General features: G+C 39.0%; 1 protein-coding gene across 19 annotated transcripts in view; it reads left to right on the forward strand.

Annotated features, from left to right (window-relative positions):
- ZEB1 (zinc finger E-box binding homeobox 1) overlaps positions 1-23995 on the forward strand; it is a 308304-nt gene that overhangs the window by 235450 nt on the left and 48859 nt on the right. For 2 of the 19 annotated variants that reach the window (XM_080685981.1, XM_080685983.1), the window contains exon 1: positions 18714-18810. The exons of 16 other annotated variants lie outside the window; for them this stretch is intronic. The gene's annotated coding sequence lies outside the window, so the exon portion shown is untranslated. Of the gene's footprint in view, positions 1-18713; positions 18811-23995 lie in introns of those variants that run through there. One more of the 19 variants, XM_080685982.1, reaches the window with a different exon arrangement.

A 23995-nucleotide genomic window follows, 5' to 3' on the forward strand; every position in this document is an offset into this window, starting at 1 on the left:
ACACCAATGGTGAGAATCATTGATTAGCTGTTTCCTGCACGCCCCCTACTGGGAATCGAGCCTACAAGCCATACATGTGCCCTGACCAGAAATTAAATAGGTAACCTCTTGGTGCATATGTCAACCCTCAATCACTGAGCAATACTGGCCGGGCTACGACAGCTTTTTTATCCACTCATCTACTGATGGACACTGGCTGCTTCCAAATCATAGCTATTGTAAATAATACTGCAGTGAGCATAAGGGTGCATATATTCTTTCAAATTAATGTTTCAGGTTTCTCTGGATGTATTCTCAGAAGTAGAATTGCTGGGTCATAAGGCATTTCCATTTTTAATATTTTGAAATTACATACTGTTTTCTACATTGGCTGCACCAATCTGCATTCCTACCAACAATGCATGAGGGTTCACTTTTCTCTACATCCTCACCAACACATGTTTGTTGATATTGATTATAGCCATTTTGACAGTTGTGAGATCTCATTGTGGTTTTTAATTTGCATTTCTCTGATGATTAGTGACATTGAGCATTCTTTCATATGTCTATTGGCCATCTGTATGTCCTCTTTGAAAAAGTGTCTATACAGGTCCTTTGTTTACTTCTTAATTGCATTGTTTGTTTTTTGGTGTTATTTTATAAGTTCCTTATAAATTTTGGATATTAAGCCCTTATCAAATGCATTGGTGAATATGTTTCCCCATTCAGTGGGTTGTCTTTTCATTTTGTTGATGGTTTCCTTTGCTATGCAAAAGCTTTTTAGTTTAATGTAGTCCCATTTGTTTTTCTTTTTTAAAAAATTCTTTATTGTTTAAAGTATTACATATGTTTCCTTTTTCCTCCATTGACCTCTCCCCGGCCACTCCCATCCCTCCAGCACATGCCCTCACCCCTCTACTGTCTGTGTCCATGGGTTATGCTTATATGCATACATATAAGTCCTTTGGTTGATCTCTTACACCCCTTCCCTGCCTTCCCTCTGAGGTTGGACGGTCTTTTGGGTGCTTCTCTATCTCTGGTTCTATTTTTGTTCATCAGTTTATGTTGTTCATTATATTCCACAAATGAGTGAGATCATGTGATATTTATCTTTCTCTGACTGGCTTATTTTGCTTAGCATAATGCTCTCTAGGTCCATCCATGCTGTTGCAAATGGTAAGAGTTCCTTCTTTTTTACAGCAGCATAGTATTCCATTGTGTAGATGTGCCACACCATTTGTTTTTCTTTAGTTTCCTTTGCTGAAGGTGATGTATCAGAAAAAAAGATTACTATTATCAGAAAAAAATACTGCATGAGAAATGTCCAGGATGTTACTGCCTATATTTTATTCTAGGATTTCTTATGGTTTTGAGTCTAACATTTAAGTCTTTAATCCATTTTGAGGATTCTTGTGTATGGTGTAAGAAGGTGGTCTACTTTCATTTTTTTTTTGCATGTATCTGTCCAATTTTTCCAACACCATTTATTCTATAGATTGTCTTTCCCCCTTGTATGTTTTTTTCCTCCTTTGTCAAATATTAATTGACTATAAAGGCGTGGGGTTATTTTTGGGCTCTCTATTCTGTTCCATTGATCTCTATGTCTGTTTTTATGCCAGTATCATGCTGTTTTTATTACAATGGCTTTGTAGTACAGTTTAATATCAGGTAGTGTAATTCCTCCAACTTTGTTCTTCTTTCTCAAGATTGCTGTGGCTATCCAGGGTCCTTTGTGGTTCCATATAAATTTTTGGAATATTTGTTCTAGTTCTGTGAGGCACACCATTGGTATCTTACTAGGAATTGCATTGAATCTATAGATTGCTTTGGGTAGTATGGACATTTTAATGATGTTAATTCTTCCTATCCATGAATACAGTATATGCTTCCACTTGTTTGTATCTTCTTCAATTTTTTTCTTCAGTGTCATAATTTTCAAGGACAGCTCTTTTATATCCTTGGTTAAATTCATATCTACTTATTTTATTTTTTCAAAGCAATTTTAAATGGGATTGTTTTCCTTTTTCATAGTTCATTATTGGTATATAAAATGCAACTGGTTCCTGGATTCTTTTTGTATCCTACTACTTTACTGACTTCCTTTATCAGTTCTAGTAATTTTTGGTAGAATCTTTAGGGTTCTCTATATACAGTGTTATGTCATCTGCAAATAATGACAGTTTTACTTGTTCCTTACCTATTTGGATGCATTTTATATCTTCTTATCTGATTGCTGTTGCTCGGGCTTCCAGTACTGTCTATAATAATAAAAGCATAATATGCTAATTAGACCGGACAGCCAATCGACATTCTGGACGACGTTGTGGACGACGATCCGGACAAAGCCAGGGCTGTGAGGGCCGAGTCTCTTGCATGGATTTCATGCATCGGGCCTCTAGTGTTGAATAAGAGTGGTGAAAGCAGTCATCCCTGTCTTGTTCCTGATCTTAAGGGAAACACTTTCAGTTTTTGCCCATTAAGTATATGAGCTGTGGTTTGTCATATATGGCCTTTATTAAGTTGAAGTATGTTCCCTCTATTCCCATTTTGCTGAGAGTTTTTATTATAAATAGGTGCTGGATTTTATCACATGCTTTTTCTGCATCTATTGATAGGTTCATGTGATTTTTATTCTGAATTTTGTTTATGTGTTGTATCATGTTTATTGTTTTTGCAGATATTGTACCAACCATGCTTCCCCAGAATAAATCCCACTTGATAATGTTGATGATGATATATGACCTTTTAATGTATTATTGGATTCATTTTGCTAATATTTTGTTGGTGATTTTAACATCTGTGGTTCATCAGGGATATTGACCTAAATTTTTTTTTCTTTGTCATGTCTTTATCTGGTTTTAGAGTAGAATAATGCTGGCTTCATAAAATGAGCTTGAGAGTCTTCCCTTCTCTTAAATTTTTTAGAATAGTTTGAGGTGTTAGTTCTTGAATGTTGGTAAAATTCACCTATGTAGCCATTCAGTTAGGTTTCTTGGTAATTTATTTTATTACTGCTTCAATTTCACTAGTTGTAATCTGTCTATTCTGATTCTCTGATTCTTCCTGATTCAGTTTTTTGTGTGTTTGTTTTTTAATTTAAATTTTTTATTGCTGAAAGTATTACATATGTCTTCTTTCCCCCATTGACCTTTCCCCTCCCGCTCCCTTCTCCCCAGCACATGCCCTTACCCCCTTACTGTCTGTGTCTATTGGTTATGCTTATATGCATGCATACAGGTCCTTTGGTTGAACTTTCTGATTCAGTTTTGTAAGAGTGTATGTTTCTAGGAATTTGTTTCATTTAGATTGACCAATTAGTTTGCATATAGTTGTTTGTAATATTTTTTTACAATCCTTTTATTTTTTGGTGTCAGCTGTTACTTCTCTTTTATTTCTGATTTCATTTATTTGGGTTCTCTTTCTTTCTTGATGAGTCTGGTTGAAGGTTTGTCTATCTTGTTTATTTTTTCAAGAACTAGCTTTTGGTTTCATTGATCTTTTGTTTTGTATTTTTAGACTTCATTTTATTTATTTTTGCTCTGATCTTTAGTATTTTCTTGCTTCTACTCATTTTGGGCTTTGTTTGTTGTTCTGTGTCCACATTAAGTGTAAAGTTAGATCGTTTATTTGAGAATTTTCTTGTTTCTTGAGGTAAACATGTAATTCTATGAACTTCCTTCTTAGGATTGCTTTCACTGTGTCGCATAGATTCTGGATTGTTGTGTTCTCATTTTCATTTGTTTCAATGTGTTTTTTTATTTTTTCCTAGTTCACATTCATTATTTAGTAACATGTTATTTAGCCTCCATGTCTTTGTGTGTTTCTCCATTTTCTTGTGATTGATTTCATATTTCATAGCAGTATATGGTCAGAGAAGATGCTTGATATGATTTCAATCTTATCAAATTTATTGCCACTTGTTTTGTGTCCTAACATGTGATCTGTCCTAGAAAATGTTCCATGTACACTTGAAAAGAATGTATATTCTGCTGCTTTAGAGTGAAATATTCTGAATATATCAATTAAATCCATCTTATCTAGTGTGTCATTTAAGGCCACCATTTTCTTGTTGATTTTCTGTCTGGAAGACCTATGCATTGATGTCAGTGAGGTTTTCAAGTCCCCTACTATGACTGTATTACTGTCAGTCTATCCCTTCTTGTTCATCAATATTTGTTTTATATTTTTTAGGTGCTGCTCTGTTGAGTTCATAAATGTTTACAAGGTTATATTCTCTTGCGGAATGGCTTCCTTTGTCGTTATGTAGTGTCCTTTTTTGTCTCTTACTATAGCCTTTGTTTTAAGTTTATTTTTTCAGATGTAAGTATTGCTACCCCAGCTTTTCCCCCCTTTCCATTTGCGTGAAATATCTTTTTTCCTTCCTGTTACTTTTAGGGTGTGTATATCCTTCATTCTGAGTTGGATATTTTGTAGACAGCATATATGTATGTGTGTATGTATGTGCATATATATATATATATATATATATATATATGTATATATATATATGGATCTTGTTTTCTTATACATTCAGCTACCCTATGTCTTTTGATTGGAGCATTTAAGCCATTTACATTTAAAGTGATTATTGAAAGGTACAAATTTATTGCCATTCTATTTTTTTAACTATGTTACTGTTGTTGTTGTTGTTGTTGTCCTTCTTCTTCTTCCTCTTCTTCTTCTTCTTCTTCTTCTTCTTCTGCTTCTGTTTCTGCTTCTGCTTCTGCTTCTTCTCCCTCTGCTTCTTCTTCTCCTTCTGCTTCTTCTTCTCCTTCTTTCTCCTTCTCCTTCTCCTTCTCTTCCCCTTCCCTCTCTCCCTCTGACCTCCTTCCTTCTCCTCCTTTTCCTCATCTTCCATCTTCCTCCTCCTCCCTTTAACATTTTTTTTTTTGTAATACTAGCTTGATGGTAACAAACCCCTCTCCCTTTTTCTTGTCTGGGAAGACCTTTATTTCTCCTTCAATTTTAAGTGATAAGCCTTGCTGGTAAAAGAGTTTTGGTTGTAGGTTCTTGCTTTTCATTACTTTGAATATTTTATGCCAGTCCCTTCTGGCCTGAAATGTTTCTGTTGAGAAATCACCTGGCAGTCTTATGAGAGCTCTCTTGTAGATAACTATCTTTCTTTATGGTTTTTAAGATTATCTCTTTGTCTTTAACCTTTGCCATTTTAATTCTGATGTGTCTTGGTGTGGGCCTCTTTGGGTTCATCTTTTTTGGGACTCTGTGCTTCCTATACTTGTGTCTTTTTCCTTCACCAGGTTAAGAAAGGTTTTGGTCATTATTTCTTCAAATAGGTCTCCATCCTGCTCTCTCTCTCTTCTTCTGTTACTCCTATGATGACGATGTTGTTATGCTTCATGTTGTCCCAAAGGTCCCTTAAACTATCCTCATTTTTAAAAATTCTTTTCTCTTTTTGCTGCTCTGATTGTTGTTGTTTTTTAACCTTGTCTTTCAAATTGCTGTTTCTATCCTCTGCTTTATCCAAACTACTTTTAATTCCTTATAGTGTATTCTTAATGTCAGATATTTTTTTCTTCATTTCTGACTGGTCCTTTTTTATGTTTTCTATGTCCTTTTTCATGCTGTTGTAGTTCTCACTAAGTTCCTTGAGCATCCTTTTAACCATTACTTTGAACTCTATATCTGATAAAATGGGGCCATTTCATTTAACTCTTTCTGGGGAGTTCTCCTGTTCTTTCATTTGGTGCTTGTTTCTTTGTCTCCCCATTCTGGCTATATTTTTGTGTTTGTTTCTATGTATTATATAAATCTACTGTGACTCCTAGTCTTTGTGAGGTGGCCTTAAGCAGTTAAAAGTCCTGTGGGACCTAGTGGTGCAGGCTTTTTGATCACTTGAGCTGGGTGCTCTAGGAATGTCCCTGTGTCGGTTATATGGGTATTCCTGTTGTGAGTATTGATTGCTATTGGCCCATTCATACATGGGATCAACCCTTAGGCTTGCTGACTGTGAGGTTCAACCCTGACCATAGTGTGTGAACTGCTATACAGGTGCTAACGACACGAAATGGAATTCACCTCAGCAGGGTTTGCTACCTGCCAAGATCCTCCTTTGAATATGCTATTTATGAAGCTTATTGGATCCTGCTATGATGTTATTTGAAGCTGGCCACTGTATTTGTTGATTGTAGGCCTCTTGGGAAGGACTCTGGTACAGGCCAATGTCAGTCACTGTCTGTGTCTGACTCCTGCAACCTGTTTGGATTTATAAGCAATCCAGAGTTTGTTACTGCTTCTGCTGGGCTTGAGTACATGTGGCAATGTCCAGGCTGCACACCAAGGCCAGCTTTTTCCAGCACAGGGTTTGGACACTCCAAAATCCACCTCCACCTGCCTCCTCCTGCCAGCTTCCTGTTAGGCTCAGTCACTGAAAGAACCTCTGGAAGAGATAGGACAGGGCTAATGGATCTCTTGTGAGGGGGAGGTGCCAGTCAGGCTTCAGGGAAGATAGTGGGTGTGGTCCCCACCTCAAAGTCACAAGACTCAGTCTGTCCCAGACTTTATCCCAACCTGGGCAGAGTGGAGCCACTAGTAGTTGGACAGGTGGGGCTTCTAGAGCCCAGAGGTTGGGTCTGCCAGAAGCTGGGAGGGTGGTTCTATCAGATCTTCCATGAGAGGGAGGCAACAATCAGTTTCACTGGAGAGTGAAGGAATGGCCCCCCACCTGAAATCTGACAACTCAGTCACTGACACACCCTGAGTCTGCCCAGATCTCTTACTATGTTGGCCAGGTCAGCTAACTCTTCAGAGCCTAAGCTCTGCAGGGTGGGGTGAGAGGGTGTGCAAAGGGTGGGGTAATTGCTTTTTCCTAGGATGATGCCACATATGGGGGGAAGAAAGATGGTGTCTGCTGTATCAGAGAATGACTCAGCACAGGTATCCTGGCAGCTATTCCCCCAGATCTCTCCCCAGAGCCACAAACCCTATACCAAATATTTTAAACTCAAAGGCTAACATGGGCCAAATAAACAAGGTTTTAAGTTTAGTCGGCCACAAAAAAACAAAAGCTTCAACTTTCATAGAAATGTAGGCTTATTTCGATAGAGACATATTGAATACAAAGGGCTGAAATAAATAAGTAATCATTAACATAAAATAATAGAACATTTTAATAAAAATTAATATTTTTTCTTGAACATTAACTTACCAGATACTGAATAACTACACAAATTAATAAGTGTAACGCAAATAAATCTATTTTTCTTGTTCTCCAAAAGCGAAATATTTCCTGTTGCACACACCAAACAAGTCAGTCCAAGACTAATGATGTGGCAATCGGCTGCTAAAATATTCATTGCTAGTATTAGTGGAGAGAAATGGTGTGCCTGTGCATAAGGCATGTAAGGGAAATGATGCAACATGATTATAGTAATCAGTCATTAGCGAACATTGTAGTTCATTGTACCTTAATCAGTAAAGAAAAAATAAATAAAATGAAAAATGCAAACTTAAAAAAATAGTTATGTATAACAGGATATTGTAAAAATTAACTTACGCAGAGGAGGTTGCGGAGCGGGGTGGGGGGGGAGCTGTAAGAGATCAACCGAAGGACTTGTACGCATGCATTTAAGCATAACCAATGGATAAAAAACACTGGGGGGAGGGGGCAGGTAAAGGCATGTACTGGGGGGAAGGGGAGGCCGGGGAAAGGTCAATGGGGAAGGAAAAAAAAAAAAAGGAGACATATGTACTACTATTTGTAATACTTCAAACAATTAAAAAAATAAAATAAAATAATAAAAAAATAAAAAATTAACTTACGAAATTTATTTTTATTAAAATTTATGTTTCTTACATACTGTTATATTGGCTGGGCCACAAAAATATTTGTTGTGGGCCACATGCGGCCTGTGGGCCGTGAATTTGACATGCTTTTCCTAGACTCTCCTCAAGTGACTCTAGTTTGTTCTGCCTGTCCTTTCCTGAAGCCCAGGGTTAGTGGTTACAAATGAAATTTTGTGCACTGGCTCTTTAAGAGAGTGCCTCTGTCTCCAGTGCACTCCATTTCTCCCTAGTGGACAGAAACCTTGCTGGTTTTCACAGTCAGATGTTATGTGGGATGTCTCTTCCTAGCTCTGGTACTCTGGGCTGGGGAGCTGGCTTGGGGCTTAGGCCCCACACTTCTCAGGGGAACCCACTCTCCTCTCCCCCACAGCTGAGATATCCCTCCAGAACCTCAGCCACCACCTATGGGAGCAAAGCCAGTCCTTTTTATGTCTTCACCCTTCCTACTCTCTTGATGTGGTTTCTTCTGTAAATCCTTTGTTATAAGACTTCTCTTCCTCTAGTCTTCAGTTGGTTATTCAAGGTGATTGTTCTTTAATTTAGTTGTGATTCCAGTTTGGTCCTGGGAGGAGGTGAGTGTAGCTTCCAACTACTGTGCTGCCATCTTGAAATCCTGGTGTGATAGATTAACAAAGGCACATCACTTCAGTAGTGTTCTTGCTCAAAATGCATTTTCTCAATCCAATCATTAGACAGTATTGGAGAAATCAAATAGAAGGCATCCTAAAAAATAAGTGGTCAGTACGCTTCAAAAGTCAATGTCAAATTTTGGAAGAGACTATGGAAATACGATAATTAAATAAACCATGGGATCCAGGAAAAAAACACAAAATTAGTGGGAAAACTGGCAAAAGTCAACTTTATTTGTTAATAACATTATATTAATGTTAATACAATGCTTTCCATAACAGTACTGTGATTAAGTCAGACGTTCTCCTTAAGAAAAAACTGGTTGAAAGGGTATACAGGAATTCTGTACTGTGTTTACAACCTTTTGGTAATTCTAAAATTATTTTAAATTAAAAATTTTTAAATATCCTAATTGAAATAAAGCAAAAGCCCCTTTTGTTGGGTTTCATTAGTATATCTGAAAAAAAAATTGGGGTTTTCAAAAATATTGTCCTTGATAAATAGTAATGGAACAACTGGAAGAATGTTGAAACAATTATTCAGTTTACAAATTGCATATGCTGTTAGGTCTCTGGCCTTCTTCCTATTCCTTAGCTCATCTAACAGAATGTCTGACATCTGCTCCCAAGGGGACTCAGACAAGGTCTCAGGATCCTGCTGATCTCCCTCTGCACTGCTTACTTCTCCACCATTGCAGAATTGGTCTCAATAACTTGAACTTTGGGAACAAGGATGAATCGGGCTAATTATGCCTTTTATTAAGACTTTTCTAGTCAGGTCTAGTTTAGTTTTGAAAGACATGCCTTTTTCTGAAAAAGAAAACAACAAAAATTGGAGTACTAGGAAGGCTGATACAATAAATGAACAGTCAGTTGTAATTCTAACTTTTACATATTAGATAAGAAAAATAATACTGAGCAAATGTTCCTATATAGGCCTAGAGCTAATTGCTTCCCATACATTATTTGTTTTCATTTTTATAACTTCAGTGTAATAGATATTAGCTCCATTTTATAAATAAGGATACTAAGGCTCATAAGGGTTAAATATGTTGCCAAGATGACACATTAAATATGGAAGTCCAAGATTCAAGCCTAAGAGACCTTGACTTCAAACCAAACTACTATTTTCTTTTATGTGCAGGTCCAGTAGAAATAAACACACACAGACAGACACACACACACACTGAATATAACATTGTTAACAGAAGGACATATATAGAGCAATAAGGAGGTATTTTTTTCATAGCATCAGCACCCATCCACATAGATCTCTTCTTTGGTGCTTCTATTAGTGCTGAACTCTTCTCTATTTTATGCTCCCCTCCAAATTTTAATTTTATTTTAAATTTCCATTTTTATGTTTTATATTTCCTTTTGACATTTATATATATATATATATATATATATACATATATATTAGCCCCAGTTATATGTTTATTGATTTTTTAAAAAAATTCTTAATTGTTTAAAGTATATATGTCTCCTTTTTCCCACATTGACCTCTCCCCGGCCACTCCCACCCTCCAGCCCATGCCCTCACCCCCAAGTGTCTGTGTCCATTGGTTATGCTTATACTAGAGGCCCAGTGCACAAAATTTGTGCATGTAGTGGGGCTCCCTCAGCCCAGCCTGCACACTTTCCAATCTGGGACCCCTCTGGGACATCCCTCTTGCAGTCCAGGACAGCCTGCACACTTTCCAATCTGGGACCCCAGTCAGACATCCCTCTTGCAGTCCAGGACAGCTGGCTCCTAACCGCTCTCCTGCCTGCCTGCCTGATTGTCCCTAACTGCCTCTGCTTGCCGGCCTGGTCACCCCCTAACTGGTCCCCTGCTGGCCTGGTGGTTGTCCCCTAACTGCCCCCCTGCCAGCCTGGACTCCCCCTAACTGCCCCCCTGCTGGCCTGGTTGCCCCCTAAATGCCCTCTGCCAACCTGGCCTCCCCCTTACTACCCCCCTGCTGGCCTGGCCATCCCCTACTGCTCACCTGCTGGCCTGGCCTCCCATAACTGCCTCTGCCTTGGCCCCGCCACCATGGCTTTGTTTGGAAGGAACTTGGACATCAGGAAGATGTCCCATCTACCTGGTTTAATTAGCATATTACCCTTTTATTAGTATAGATGCATGCACACAAGTCCTTTGATTGATCTCTTATTGCCCCACTTCCCTCACCCTCCCCTGCCTTCCCTCTGAGGTTTGATGGTCTATTTGATGCTCTTTTGTCTCTAGATATATTATTGTCCATCAGTTTATATTGTTCATTATATTCCACAATTGAGTGAGATCATGTGATATTTTTCTTTCTCCGACTGGCTTATTTCACTTAGCATAATGCTCTCTATGTCCATCCATGCTTTTGTGAATGGTAAAAGTTCTTTCTTTTTTAAAGCATCATAGTATTCCAATGTGTAGATGTACCAGAACGTTTTATTTATTTTTTTATTGATTAAGGTATTACATATGTGTCCTTATCCCCCCATTGCTCCTCCACCTCCCCACTCATGCCCTCACCCCCCTATTGTCTGTGTCCATTGGTTATGCTTATATGCTTGCATACAAGTCTTTTGGTTGATCTCTCCTCCTTCCCCCCACCCTCCCCTGCCTTCCCTCTGAGATTTGATGGTCTGATCGATGCTTCTCTATGTCTGGATCTGTTTTTGTTCATCAGTTTATGTTGTTCATTATATTCCACAAATGAGTGAGATCATGTGATATTTATCTTTCTCTGACTAGCTTATTTCACTTAGCATAATGCTCTCCAGTTCCATCCATGCTGTTACAAATGGTAAGAATTCCTTCTTTTTTTACCACAGCATAGTATTCCATTGTGTAGAAGTACCACAGTTTTTTAATCCACTCATCTGCTGATGGGCACTTAGGCTGTTTCCAAATCTTAGCTATTGTAAATTGTGCTGCTATAAACATGGGGATGCATATATCCTTGGATATATCCCTAGAAGTGGGATTACTGGGTCAAATGGAAGTTTCATTTTTAATTTTTGAGGAAACTTCGTACTATTTTCCAAAGTGGCTGCATCAGTCTGCATTCCCACCAACAGTGTATGAGGGTTCATTTTCTTCACATCTCACCAGCACTTGTCATTTATCAATTTGTTGATGATAGCCATTCTGACAGGTGTGAGATGGTAACTTGTTGTTTTGATTTGCATCTCTCGGATGATTAGTGACTTTAAGCATGTTTTCATATGTCTCTTGTCCTTCTGTATGTCCACTTTAAAAAGTGTCTATTTAGGTCCTTTGCCCATTTTTTTTATTGGATTGCTTATCTTCCTTTTGTTAAGATATATGAGTTCCCTATAAATTTTGGAGAATTAGCCCTTATCGGATATAACATTGGCAAATCTGTTCTCCCATGCAGTGGGTTTTCTTGTTTTGTTGATGGTTTCTTTTTATTTTGATGTAGTACCATTTGTTTATTTTCTCCTTACTTTCCATTGTCCTAGGACAGTGGTCGGCAAACTCATTAGTCAACAGAGCCAAATATCAATAGTACAACGATTGAAATTTCTTTTGAGAGCCAAATTTTTTAAACTTAAACTTCTTCTAACGCCACTTCTTCAAAATAGACTTGCCCAGGCTGTGGTATTTTGTGGAAGAGCCACACTCAAGGGGCCAAAGAGCCGCATGTGGCTCGCGAGCCACGGTTTGCCAACCACTGTCCTAGGAGATATATTGGTAAAGATATTGCTACAACATATGTCTGCTATTTTGCTGCCTATGGATTCTTCTAAGATTTTTATGGTTTCCCATCTTACATTTAAGTCTTTTATCCATTTTGAGTTTATTTTTGTGTATGGTGTAAGTTGGTGGTATAGTTTCTTTTTTTTTATGTACTGGTATCTGTCCAATTTTCCCAGCACCATTTATTGAAGAGACTGTCTTGACTGCATTATATGCTCTTGCCTCCTTTGTCAAATATTAATTGAGCATAATGGCTTGGGTCAATTTCTGGGTTCTCTTTACTGTTCCATTGGTCTATATGTCTGTTCTTGTGCCAGTACTAGGCAGTTTTGAGAACAGTGGCTTTGTAATATAGCTTAATATCTGGTATTGTGATCCCTGCAACTTTGTTCTTCTTTCTCAGCATTGCTGCAGCTATTCGGGGTCTTTTTTTTTTTCCAGATGAATTTTTGGAGAGTTTGTTCTAGGTCTGTGAAGTATTCTGTTGGTATTTTAGTGGGAATTTCATTGAATCTATAAATTGCTGCGGGTAGTATGGACATTTTAATGATGTTGATTCTATTACTCCATGAACACAGTATATTCTTCCTTTTGTTTATGTCTTTGTCTCTTTTTTCAATATCCTGTTGTTTTCAGAGTACAAGTATTTTACCTTCTCAGTGAAGTTTATTCCTAGGTATCCTAATTTTTTATTGCAATGATAAATGGGATTTATTTTTAATTTCTCTTTCTGTTAGTTCATTATTGGTGTATAAAAAGGCCATAGATTTCTGGGTTATTAATTTTGTATCCTGATACATTGCCGAATTCATTTATTTAGTCTAGTAGGTTTTTGATGGAGTCTTTAGTGTTTTCTGTGTACAATATCGTCATCTGCGAATATTGACAGTTTTACTTTTTCTTTTCCAATTTGGATGCCTTTTATTTCTTCTTCTTGTCTCATTGCTATGGCTAGTACTTCCAGTACTATGTTGAACAGGAGTGGTGAAAGTGGGCATCCCTGTCTTGTTCCTGTTCTTAAGAGAAATTATCTTAGTTTTTGCCCATTGAGTATGGCTATAAGTTTGTCATGTAAGGCTTTTATTATTTTGAGGTATGATCCCTCTATTCCCACTTTGCATAGAGTTTTTATCAAGAAAGTGTATTGGATTTTGTCAAATGCCTTTTCTGCAATAATTATGTGATTTTTGTCTTGCAGTCTGTTTATGTGATGTATCATGTTTATTGATTTGCAGCCTCGCAGCCCCGGAATAAATTCAACTTGGTCATGTTGTGTGATCTTTCTGATGTAATGCTGGATCTGATTTGCCAGAATTTTGTTGAGGATTTTAGCATCTATGTTAATCAGGGATATTGGCCTGTTGTTCTCTTTCTTTGTAGTGTCGTTATCTGGTTTTCGGATTAGGGTAATGCTGGTTTCATAGAAAGAATTTAGATTCCTTCCTCTTGAATTTTTTCTAATAGTTTTGAGGAGTGTAGTTTTAGTTCTTCTTTGAATGTTTGGTAAAACTCCCCGGTGAAGCTGTTTGGCCCAGGGCTTTTGTTTGCTGGAAGTTTTTTTATTACTCCATAGTTATGGGCCTATTCAGATTTTTTTATTCTTCCTGATTGTGTTTGGAAAGATTGTATTTGTATAGGAATATGTCAATTTATTCAAAGTTGTCCAGTTTGTTGGAATAGTGTTTATTGATTTTAGAGAGAAAGAAACATCAGTGGAAGAAAGAAACATCAATTGGTTGCCTCCCCACTGTGCCCTGACTAGAGATCAAATCCATATCCTAAGTATGTGCCCTGACCTGGAATCAAACCTGCAACCTTTAGTGTACCAGATGACACTGCAACCAACTGAGTGACCTGGCCAGGGCTGTTCATGTTTCATTTTTATATTAGTAGCCCTGCACACGAATCCGTTCACTAGTAGCTCTCTGTGGGGCCTAGCCGCTCCCCGCACATGCACTGCCCAGAGGCCCTCCGCGGTTGGGGGTGGGAAGCTCTGCGCCCACTGCCCAGAGGCCCGCCAGGGTGAAACACTTGCCTCGTCGCCACAGCGACGAAGCAAGCATTCTGCCAGGCCACTCACGCTGCCCGCTCTAAGCGGCTGCCCCCTCAGGACTGGGGGACTCCAGTGGAGCTGAGGGGACTGGGTGCTGCCATCTTGTGGCTATGGGCGCCACCATCTTTGTGATGGAGTGATGGTTAATTTGCATATTACCCTTTCATTAGATAGGATTTTATATTTAAAAGCCTCAAATTCCTTATATATCTCTCTAGATTGTAAATATCTTCAGAGTAGTTGCCAAGTCCTATATTCCTTTTGAATTTTCTATGTTCCCCAACAAGGCTAAGATCCAGTAATGGGCTTTCAGATTTATAATGTCTGATAAAACTAGGACAGGAAAAATGAAATGATATTGAACACTTATTAGTTAGCCAGGAAATGGCAATTATTCTCATTTTCCTCCTTGCTCTAAACTTATTTAACCACTTTATTGGCTTTCTGTTGCTGCCATAACAAATTACTACAACAGTTAATAGCTTAAACAACACATTTATTATCATACAGTCCCTGTAGTTCATAAGTTCTTCACAGATCTCACTGGGCAAAAGTCTAAATGTTAACAGTGTCATTTCTTTCTGGATATTGTAGGAGAGGATCTATTTCCTTGTTCATTTGGTTGTTGGCCGATTTCACATCCTTTTAATTGTAGTACCAAGGACCCTACATGCTACCCCTTTTTAGTCATACCTTTCTCCCGCCACAAACCCTGGTACCCATGATCTATTCTCTGTCACTATAGCTTGTCTTTTTCAGAATGTCATATGAACAAAATCATATAATATGAAACATTTGTATCTGACTTCTTTCACACAGCATGTCTTTGAGATTTATTCAAGATGTTGCATCAGTTGTTTGACTTTTTATGGTTGAGTCTTATTCCATTTCATGGATACATCAGTATACTTAGCCATTTATCCACTGAAAGACATTTGGGTTATTTATGGAGATTATGAATAGAACTGCTATTAACATTTCTGTATATGTGGGGGTTTTTTAAACATGGTTTTCATTTCTCTAGGGTAAATACCTAGAAGTGGTAGTGTTGAGTAATGTGTTAAGTGTATAATGTTTTAAGAAAATACAAAATTGTTTTCCAGGGTGGCTATACCATCCCACAAGTAATGTATGAAAGATCCACTTTTTCCACATCCTCACCACATTTGATTTTACCAGTTGTTTTTTACTTCAGCCATTCTAAAATGTATTTTTTATGCTAGGTGTTGTTTTCACTTGCATTTCCCTAATGACTGGTAAATTTGAACATTTTTTTAATGTGTTTCTTTGCCATCTGTATATCTTCTTCAGTGAAGTGTCTGTTCATGTCTTTTGTTCATATTCTAATCAGGTTATTTATTTTACTTTTGTTTTATTATTGTTTTCAGCATTCCTTATAGATGTAGTAAATATTTTCTCCCAGTCTGTAGTTTGCCTTTTCATTCTCTTATCCTAGTCTTTCATGGAGAAAAACTTTTAGATTTTGATTACGTCCATTTTACCAAGTTTTCCTTTTATTTATTACGCTTTTGGTGTCATGTTCAAGAACTCTTTACTTAATCCTAGATCACCAGAATTTTCTCCATTGTGTCCTTCTCTTTTTTGTTTAGATCTATGATATATTTTAAGTTAATTTTTTATAAGATAGAAGAAGATTGAAGTGAGGTTCATTTTTTTTAATATGGATGTCCAGTTGTTTCCACACCATTGAATTGTCCCTTTCTCTATTGAATTGTCTTTGTACCTTTATTAGAAATTTGTGGGGATATATTTCTGGACTCTGTTCTGTTTATCTGTGTGTCTGTCCTTTTGCTGATATCATATCTTATTACTGTAACTTAGTAGTATTTCTTAAAATTAGGTAATGTTATTCCTTCAACATTTTCTTTTTAAAAATTGTTTTGACTATTGTAGTTCCTTTGCCTTTCCATGTGAATTTTAGAATAATCGTATCTATATAAAAATCCTGCTGGGATTTTTATTTCAATTTTGTTAAATCTATAGATCAATTTGGAGTTATTTAACATCTTTATTATGTTTCGGAGTTGTCCAATTAATGAATGTGGTATATCTCTCTATTTAGATCTTCTTTAGGGTTTTTTGTGCTTATGAGAAAAACTATTTTATTTTTTCCAGTTTTATTGAGATATATTTGACATGTAACATTGTGTAAGTTTAATATATACAATGTGATTTAATGCATGTTTATATGATGAAATGATTATTATAGTAAGGTTAATTAACACATTCATTGCCTTACATAGTTACCATTTTTTATGTGTAGTGAGAATATTTAAAATCTACTCTCTTAGAACTTCCAAGTACACAATATAGTATTGTTAACTACTGTACATGAGGTTCCCAGAATTTATTCATCTTATAACTGGAAGTTTGTACTCTTTGATTGCCATTTTTCACACACACACCCTCCAGCACCTGGCAACCAACAATCTGTGTTTTGTTTCTATGAGTTGAGTTTTTTAAGATTTTGTATATAAGGAGATGACATATTATTTATCTTTCCCTGTCTGACTTATTTTACCTAGCATTAATGCCCTCAGGTTCATCCATGTTATTGCAAATTGCAGGATTTGCCCCAGTGCACGAAATTTGTGCATGGGGAGGGGGGTCCCCTCAGCCCAGCCTGCACCCTCTCCAATCCGGGACCCCTCAGGGGATGTCTGACTGCTGGTTTAGGCCCAATCCTGGCAGTTGGACACCCCTCTCATAATCCTGGACTGCTGGCTCCTAATCACTCACCTGCCTGCCTGCCTGGTCGCCCCTAACTGCACCCCGCCCCCCCCCCCCCCCCCCGCTGCCGGCCAGGTAGCTCCGAACTGTCCCCTCCCTGCCGGCCTGGTTGCCCCCAGCAGTCCCCCCCCCCCCCCGCCAGCCTAGTCACCCCTCACTGCACCCCTGCCAGCCTAATTGCCCCAACTGCCCCCCCTGCCTGCCTGGTCGCCCCTAACTGCCCCCCCCACCAGCCTGATCACCCCTCACTGCCTCTGCATGCCGGCCTGATCACCCCTAACTGCCCCCCCTGCTGGCTTGGTCACCCCTAACTGCCCCCCTGCTGCTGGCCAGGTCACCCCCAACTGTCCCCTCCCTGCTGGCCTGGTTGCCCCGAACTGCCCCCCCCACCACCAGCCTAGTCACCCCTCACTGCACCCCTGCCAGCCTGATCACCCCTAACTGCCCCCCCTGCTGGCCTGGTCGCCCCTAACTGCCCCCCCCCCCCGCTGCCGGCCAGGTCGCCCCCAACTGCCCCCCCCTGCCTGCCTGGTTGCCCCCAACTGCTCCCCTGCCGGCCTGTTCATCCCTAACTTCCCCCCCCCCCCCCCCGCTGGCCTGGTCACCTCTTACTGCCCCACTTGCCGGCCTGGTCACCGCCAACTGCCCCCTCTACCAGCCTGGTCACCCCTAACTGCCCCCACTGCTGGCCTGGTTGCCCCCAACTACCCCCTCTGCTGGCCTGGTTGCCCCCAACTGCCCCCCTGTTGGCCTGGTTGCCCCTCATGGCCTCCCTGCCAGCCTGGTTGCCCCATGCAGCCTGCTGTTCAGTCGTTTGGTCATCCCTCAATAACCCCCCTGCCGACTTGGTCACCCTATGCAGCTTGCTCGCTCAGTTGTTTGGTCATCCCTCACTAACCCCCCTGCCAACCTGGTCATAGGCAGCCATCTTGTGAGGGAGTGAAGGTCAATTTGCATATTACCTCTTTATTACATAGAATATATATATAACATTTTCTTTATCTATTTATCACTGACTAGAGGCCCAGTACACAAATTCATGCACTAGTGGAGTCCCCCAGCCTGGCCTGTGGGATGGGGCCGAAACCACCTCTCCAACATCCCCCAAGGGGTCCCGGATTGTGAGAGGATGCAGGCCAGGCTGAGGGAACCCACCAGCATACAATCGGGGCCAGGGAGGGATGCGGGAGGTGGCCAGTCATGGAGGGACTGCGGGAGGGCTCCAGGGCGTGTCTGGCCCATCTCGCTCAGTCCTGATTGGCCAGACCCCAACAGCAAGCTAACCTACTGGTCAGAGTGTCTGCCCCCTGGTGGTCAGTGCACATCATAGCAACTGGTTGACCGGTCAACTGTCTGCCCCCTGGTGGTCAGTGCACATCGTAGTGAGCAGTTGAATGGCCTTAGCATAGCATTAGCATATTACACTTTGATTGGTTGAATGGCCGATTGGACATCTGGACACTTAGCATATTAGGCTTTTATTATATAGGATGGACACTTTGGTTGTTTGTATGTCTTGGCTATTGTGAATAATGCTTCAATAAACACGGGAGTGCATATATTTCATATAATCGTTTATTTTCCTTCAGATATGTATCCAGAAGTATGATTGCTGGATCATATGGTAGTGCTAATTTTTTAATTTTTTTTCATTACAGTTGGCAATGTTGTATTAATTTTAGGTATACAATATAGTGATTAGACATATATATCCATATTGATATAAATAATAAACATATACATGGGAAGAGGGGAAGAACTAACTAAAGTGATAGTTCTATTTTTAATTTTTTTAGGAACTTCCACACTGTTTTTCATAGTGGCTGCACCAATTTGCAATCTCACCAACAGTGCATGAGAGTTCCCCTTTCTCCACATCTTCACCAGCATTTGTAAGCTCTTGTCTTTTTAATAATAGCCATTCTGACAGATATGAGGTGATATTTCAATGTGGTTTTGATTTGCATTTTTCTAATGAGAAGTAATATTGAACACACCTTTTTATGTATGTGTGGGCCATCTGTATATCTTCTTTGGAAAAACGTGTATTCATGTCCTTTGCCCATTTTTAAATTGATTATTTGTGGGGTTTTTTTGGTTTTTTTTTCTTTCAAGTTCTATGAGTTCCTTATATATTTTGAATATTTACTCCTTTTCAGATCTATGGTTTCCAGACATTTTCTTCCATTCCATAGGTTGCCTTTTTATTTTGTTGATTGTTTCTTTTGCTGTGGAGAAGATTTTTAGTTTATAGTCCCATTTTTTATTTTTATTTTGTTGCCTATCCATTTGTTGCCATAAAAACACACACAACAATGCTGAGAACAGTGTCAAGGTACTTTTTCCATATTTTCTTCTAGTATTTGTACTGTTTCATGCTATATTAAAATGTAGTCTATTTCAAGTTAATTTTTGTGAGTTGTGTGAGAGAGGAGTCCAATTTTATTCTTTTGCATGTGGGTGTCTAGTTTTCCAACACCATTTATTGAAGAGACTCTATATTTTACCCCCATTGAGAATTCTTGCTCCTCTGTCAAATATTAGTTGACCACTATATGCAGGAATTTACTTCTGGGCTCTCCTTCTTTTCCTTTAGTCCAGTGGTCGGCAAACTGTGGCTCGCGAACCACATGCGGCTCTTTGGCCCCTTGAGTGTGGCTGTTCCACAAAATACCACGGCCTGGGCGAGTCTATTTTGAAGAAGTGGCGTTAGAAGAAGTTTAAGTTTAAAAAATTTGGCTCTCAAAAGAAATTTCAATCGTTGTACTGTTGATATTTGGCTCTGTTGACTAATGAGTTTGCCGACCACTGCATTAGTCTATGTGTCTGTGTTTAGGCCAGTAACATACTGTTTTGATTACTATAGCCATGTGTTATAGTTTGAAATCAGGAAGTGTGATCTCTCCTGCATTGTTCTTACTTCTTAAGATTGTTTTGGCTGTTCGGGTTTTTTTGTGATGCCATATAAATTTAAGGTTTTTCCTATTTCTGTAAAAAATATACATTTGGGATTTTGATAGGGATTGTATTGAATCTATAGATGGCTATGAGTAGTATAGATGTTTTAACAATATGAATTATTCCAAAAATCATGAACACAGGATATCTTTATATATATTTGTCTCTTCTTCAGTTTCTTTCATCAGTGTCTTATAGTTCTTAATGTACAAATCTTTAACCTCCTTGTTAAATTTATCCTTTGTATTTTTTTGTTTTGTTTTGATGGTATTGTAAATGAGACTTTTGTTTCTCTTTCAGGTAGTTCATTAGTGTGTAAAAATGCAGCTTATTTTTGTATGTTGATTTTTTTTATACTGCTGCCATAGGTCTTTTTTGTTCAGTGCTTTCTCTTTCAAAATAAAGATAATGAACATGTTTTGTGAGATTTACACCTAGGTATTCATTTTTTGGAAGGAGAAACTGTTGGAAATATTTTATTTTTAACTAATTTCCATTTGTTTGTTTTTTCCATTTGTTCATTGTTGTTAAATAATAAGCAATATGACTGATTTTTGTGTGTTGACCTTGGATCCTGTGAATTTGGTAGTTCTAGGAATTTTTTATAGATTTCCTTGGGAATTTCATGTAGATAATCTTCTCAAATACAGACAGCTTGATTTATTTCTTTCTAATCTGTACATCTTATATTTTTATTGATTTATTACAAATTGTCAGGAGTGGTGAGGGTGGAGATTTTCCTTTTTTCCCATTTTAGAGGGTAAGTATTCAGTCTTTCACCTTTAAGAATAATGTCAGCTATAGATTTGTTTAGTTTCCCCTTATCAAACTAAATTTTGATTCCTAGTTTGCTGAGACTTTTCATTCTGAACAGATGCTGAAATTTCTTCAAATGTAAATGCTTTTTCTCCTCACTTGATATGATCGTGTGTTTGTGCTTCTTTAGCCTGTTAATATAGTAAAATGTGTTTTCCAAATATTGAACCACCTTTGGATTCCCTAGTGGAAAGCCCCACTTAGTCTTTTTTTTTTTCATATATTGCTGAAATTGACTTGGTAGTATAATATACTGTTGAAGATTTTTGAATCAATGTTCATGAGAGATATTGGTCTATAATTTTCTCTCTTTTTTCTACTGTTGTTAAATGTCTTTGGTATCAAGGTAATCCTCACCTCATAAAATGAATTGGAAAGTGTTCCTTTCTTTTTTATTTTCTTGAAAAGATTGTTTAAATTTAGTGCTATTCTTTAAGTGTCTAGGTCTGGGTTTTTTTTGTTTGTTTGGGTTTAAGGGAAGGTTTTAAACTACAAATTCAGTCTTTAAAATAGTTATAGGAATATTTAGGATAGCCATTTTATCTTTTTAAGTTTTAGTAGCTTCTAGTTTTGAGGAATTGATAGAAGTTTTCAAATTTATATGTGTAAAGATGTGAATCTTACGAGTCTGCTTTTAAGAAAATAGCTAATAATTACATAGCACTTACTATATGCCTGGTATAGTACTAAGGACATACTCTATTAATTAATTTAATCCTCACAACCTATCCTAAGAGGTACTGTTATTAATCCTCCCGATTTCTATTTTGTAAACTGATTATGTACTGACTCACAGGTTGCACAGTGGGCATATAAAATTTTTCATTTTAAGTGTAAGTAGTTACAATGTATAATATCTGACACATTGAAAACATTGACTTTTACTTTACTTTCTATTTAATTTATTTTTTCTTTTTAAATTTATTGGAATGGCATTGGTTAATGAGATTATATAGGTTTCAAGTGCTCATTTCTATGATACATGATCTATATATAGGGTGGTAGTAAGGATATCAAATATATGATGATGGAAGACGAGTTGACTATGGGTGGTGGGCAAACTTACTATCAGTCATTTAATAACTACTATCAGTCATTTTTAAAATATGAATAAACTGTTTTTTAAGAGTCAGAAATGCATATTATAATGTTTACTATTTGAACTCATAGTAGGTCCAGTATTACCAGTATTATTTTTAAATATCTGCTAGCTTTGTAGTGGTATCCCCTTTTCATTTCTAATATTAGTAAATTGTGGCATCCCTCTTTTTTGTTAGTCGTACTGGAGATGTGTCAATTTTATTGATCTCTTCAAAGAATCAGCTTTTTTGTTTCATTTTTTTACTCTATTTTGTTTTTAATTTTATTGTTTTCTGCTCTTTATTACTTCCTTCTCTTTGTGCTGGATTTCTTTTGCTCTTCTTTAAAAATCTATATTTGTATTGATTTCAGAGAGGAAGGGAGAGGAAGAGAGAAATAGAAACATCAATGATAAGAGAGAATCATTGATCAGCTGCCTCCTGCATGCCTTCATACTGGGGATCGAGCCCACAACCTGGGCATGTGCCCTTAACCATAATCAATCCAGGACCCTTCAGTCCGCAGGCTCTATCAACTGAGCCAAACTAGCTAGGGCTGTTTTGCTCTTTCTTTATGTTTTAACAAAGATACTAGAATTTTTATTTGAGACTTTCTTTTATACCATAAGTATCTATACTAATAAAAGGTTAATATGCTAATTAGACCAGGTGACTGGACATCTGACTTCCTTCCAGACAGTTAGGGGGTGACCAGGCTGGCAGGGGGGCAGTTGGGAAGTGACCAGGCCAGCAGGGGGGCAGTTTGGGGGCAACCAGGCCAGCAGGGGTCAGTTGGGGGGCCACAAGGCTGGCAGGGGGGCAGTTGGGGGATGACCAGGCCAGCAGGGGGGCAGTTAGGGGGCGATCAGGCAGGCAGGCAGGTGAGCAGTTAGGAGCCAGCGGTCCCGGATTGTGAGAAAGATCCCTGATTGGAGAGGGTGCAGGCTGGGCTGAGGGACATGCCCCCCCAAGCACGAATTTCTTGCACCAGGCCTCTAGTCCTATATAATAAAACTAACATGCAAATGGACTAAATGGTGGAACAACCAGTTGCTATGATGTGCACTGACCACAAGGGGGGGCAGACTAATGCAGGAGCTGCCCCCTTGTGGTCAGTGCGCTCCCACAGGGGGAGCACCACTCAGCCAGAAGCTAGGCTGGTGGAGGGAGCCTCTCCCGCGTCTGTGCCAATGCTAAGGAACAGCGAGCAAAGTGGTAAGGAGCAGTGAACAGGCGAGGGTAAGGAGCGAGGGGTCCCAAACTGCAAGAGGGATCCTGGACTGTGAGAGGGATCCCGGACTGCAAGAGGGCACAGGCTGGGCTAAGGGACCACCCCTTTCCCCCCGTCCTGGTGCATGAATTTCATGCACCAGGCCTCTAGTTTAATACTATAAATTACCCTTTAAGCACTGCTTTTAGTACCTCCTACAAATTTTTATCTGTTGTTTTTCATTTTCCCTTTGACCCAGGGGTTCTTTAGAAGTGTGTAATTTCATAGTGGAGATTTTCTTACCTTTATGCTATTGATATCTACTTTAAATTCATTATAGTGAGAAAACATACTTTATATATCATTATTTTAAATTTTTTAAGTTGTCATTAATGTGTATTGATGTTTCCAGTTATAATCATGGATTTGCTTCTATACTCTGTTCTGTCAGTTATGTATTTTGAAGCTCTGTTACTGGATGCATACCTACTTAAGATTATGGCTTCTTGCTGAATTAGCCTTTATCAGTATGTAATGTTTCTCTGTATCTTAGATAATTTTCTTAGCTCCAAAATCTACTTTCATATTAAAACTGCGGGGCGATCGGGGCCAGCAGCCACCACTCGCACCCGCTGAAGGCGCTGAGCGATTGGGAACAGTGCTGGGCACTGGCAGTGGGTGCGAGTGGCGGCTCCAGTGCCAGCAGCGGGTGCGAGCGGGGCCATCGCCGGCAGTGGGTGTGAGCGGTGGCTGCCGGCCCCGATCGCCCCTCAGGAGCAAGGTGAGGTGAAGGAGCCATGAGGGAAGATCGGGGCCAGCAGCCGCCGCTCACACCCACTGATGGAGCTGAGCAATCGGGGCTGGAACCAGGCACCAGCAGCAGGTGCGAGCGCCAGGCAGGACCGCGGTGTGTGGGAGCAAAGAATATTCAGTAACCACGAGAGGCTCACCCCAATGAAAGTGACAGGCACCCTGCCTTGGTCTGGTGCCCCCGCTCACCTGCTCCACCATCCC

Source organism: Plecotus auritus (genome assembly GCF_963455305.1).
Source record: "Plecotus auritus genome assembly, chromosome: 1".
In the NCBI taxonomy this organism is placed as follows: domain Eukaryota; kingdom Metazoa; phylum Chordata; class Mammalia; order Chiroptera; family Vespertilionidae; genus Plecotus; species Plecotus auritus.